Consider the following 2,877-nt stretch of genomic DNA (forward strand, 5'->3'; position numbering starts at 1 on the left):
GGGGGCCGGACGGGACGGCTGCCGTGGCGGAGCAGGTTCCGGAGGAGGGCCCCGGGCCGAGATGTCTCCTGCTCCCTGGAACCATGTGCCGCTGAAGCCCCCGACGGCCGGCGTCACTTGGAAGCCGTCGACGCGGAGGGTGGCAGTGGTGTGGTGGTGTGGGCCGGCGGGCGGTGGGAGAAGGAGAAGATCTCCCAAGTGCTGGGCTCAAGCACCTCAACGAGGAGGAGGCCGCGCGCAAGGCCGACGAGGCGGAGCAGGCCATGGATGGCGGCGGCAGCCAAGTCCACGCGCGGGACCGGCCAACACACCGACTCCTCTACCTTGGTCATCTGAGCTTCTTCGCATTTTCGTTGCTGCCTAATTTCATTCCTTCTTCGCAGATAGGGTTTGGGTTGTTAGGAGATTTTACACCGCCTACGGAAGGGAAAACGTTGGTGTCCATGCTGTCTATGGCTGGCTACTGCAGGTACGCTCATCCTCCCCACCCTCTCATCCTCTTTTCCTTTCTCCTGTACTCCGTCCTGTATCTATGCAATGTTTACTTTCTCGGATCTATACGTCCTCCCATTTCATGCACCAGCTGGGATGCCGGAGACAGAGGTGGTTGCACAGCATGGATTATGGCGTCCTAACAAACGGAGAGGAACAGCAGATGGGAGCTCTCCTAAGTTAGAACGTTGTCCTCCTCCACCTAGGTTTGTCAACTCTGTCAGCATACGCTTCCTTCATTGATTGTCACTTGTAATATATGGTGTGTGGTGTAGGCTGGAGTGGTGATGTTTGAAATGTCTTTATAACTTTTTATTTTGTTATAACTTTCTTGACACTAATTTGTTTTGTTGAAAATGCACTCGCCAAATCCAGTGAGGATTTTTATAAAGTTTCAGGCTGGCTTTGGCCCACATAATGACTTTCTTGGTGTAATAGCTTCGACCCACCTTGAATCTTCAGGCATTCTGTTCTCCTCCCTTTGGGGTCAAACATAATACGAGTAAGTAAAAACATGGATTTAACAATATGTTTACAATTGAGTGAGTATATCTTCCTGCATGATCTCTGCCTATTACTGTCATCTGGATTTGCAAGGATCTCTGCCTGCATGATCTTGTCTAATCTTGAACAATTGACTAGCAGGATAGATTAGGTAGCATTGGTTGGGTCATCCCCATAGGGTAGTTCCAAAATCGCCGCCGAGTTTTCGCGCCGCCAGCGGACGGCGCCCCCGAGCAGCCGCCGTCGCGCCTCAGCAACTCTTGCCTTGCATCGGGAGGAGCTGGGCCGAGGAACTCGGCCGCGCCATGCGCTCGAGGGCGCCGCTGCGAAGAGCGCCAGGAGGCGCCGGCCGTCGCCAGTCGCGTTCGACGACACCGTCGCAGGTACGACCACCTCTGACCGAGGGTGGCAGGAGCCGGTGGCGATTCAGGGTCAAGCGGCATGGGCATCACCGAGATTCGTCCAGGTTTGCATCTCCTTCCCCTTCTGTCTCTTCCTCTCTGCTCTATGTGGCGTTTGTTTGTTATTAATTCGATTAAGGACATTTGGAATGCTAAGGGTGTCGGTCGTCATCATATAATTGTGGTTGCTGGTTACTGCCCAATAAGACGGTTTTGTAGTGTGACCGGTGCGTGGATGCAATTGTAATTCTGGATTAGAATTCCGCAGCAAGTGAGTTAGGGGAACATTGCAGTTGTTTTGTTGGTGACTGACTTCAGTTTGTTGTAAAGTTCAATAGTAGGTCGCGGTGAACTGATTTTGGACATTTTGGTGACTGGCTGAAGAGTATTACTCCGTATGTTATTGCGCCCATTGGGGTTTTCTAACCTATATACTACATGACTGATGAATTAAACCTGTACAAACGCTCGTCGTGGATTAATGATAATATTGATGTACAAACCAGCACACCTGAGAACAACACTCTAATACATTTGTGGCCATTCTTGGTTTTATTCTTTTTACTCAGTATGTTATTACAAGGTTCAGGCATGCTTGCCAGATTGTCTTACAACTGACAGTAGGTCAGTCTATAGGTGACCGATGTTTCCTCTTATAACATAAAACATCGGTTGGTAAACCACATTTGCATTTTTAAAGGGTGAGTATTTGAACATAGTGTCATTTACAACTTTCAGCCATTTATGAACTTATTAGTTTGCACATTGATCTTCTTTAACACTGGAGCATCTTACTGGAAGTAACTTGTTCATAGCAAGTTTTATGAGTATATTATGGCAGAGGTTAAACCATACTATGACTTACCTTTGAAAATGATTAAAAGTTGTCCAGTCACTTTATCATGTTGATCTTCACCATCGCTCCCTGGTAGCCTAGGACTAATTAAAACTTTCATGCTCTGGCAATGTCTTGCCCTATCTGTTTGAACTTGGAACTTCCGTGTGTTATAATAGACTTATGCTTGTCAATTGTGTTGTGTGCTGACGAGCTGTACTATCCTGGCAATCTAAAGGAGACTTATGATGTCATATTTCAGGACATAGAAAGCCCTGATGGGAGGTCCCTTTCTAGCAGTAAGTTCCCGGTTCATCACTGAAATGTTCTCTTTGGAATGTCCTATAATCAGGAACCTCGTTCTTTAATGCATGTATTATATACAGCTGCAGCATCTTCCACGCTTGGCGACGCAGGAGGTTTGAAGGGCAAGCATAGCTGGAAGCAAAAGTAAGAGTTAATGTTCCAATCTTTCTGCCACATCACATAATTTCAGAAGATCAGAAAATTTATCGGCAAATGTCGTTCGTTGTGGCAGGTCCATTGTTACAGTTGCATTGACATTACTAACAAGTTCCCAGGCAATACTGATTGTGTGGTCAAAAAGAGCTGGAAAGTATGAGTATAGTGTCACAACAGCAAATT

The 2,877-nt window shown here is 47.3% G+C and overlaps 1 long non-coding RNA gene across 1 annotated transcript; it reads left to right on the forward strand.

The window, feature by feature from the left end:
• The first annotated feature begins 2,439 nt into the window (after positions 1–2,439).
• On the forward strand, positions 2,440–2,877 carry LOC124682348. Its single transcript, XR_006996263.1, has 3 exons — positions 2,440–2,531; positions 2,619–2,682; positions 2,771–2,877. It is a non-coding gene; the product is annotated as an uncharacterized LOC124682348 (long non-coding RNA).

This window comes from Lolium rigidum, unplaced genomic scaffold, assembly GCF_022539505.1.
Source record: "Lolium rigidum isolate FL_2022 unplaced genomic scaffold, APGP_CSIRO_Lrig_0.1 contig_9424_1, whole genome shotgun sequence".
Classification (NCBI taxonomy): Eukaryota; Viridiplantae; Streptophyta; class Magnoliopsida; order Poales; family Poaceae; genus Lolium; species Lolium rigidum.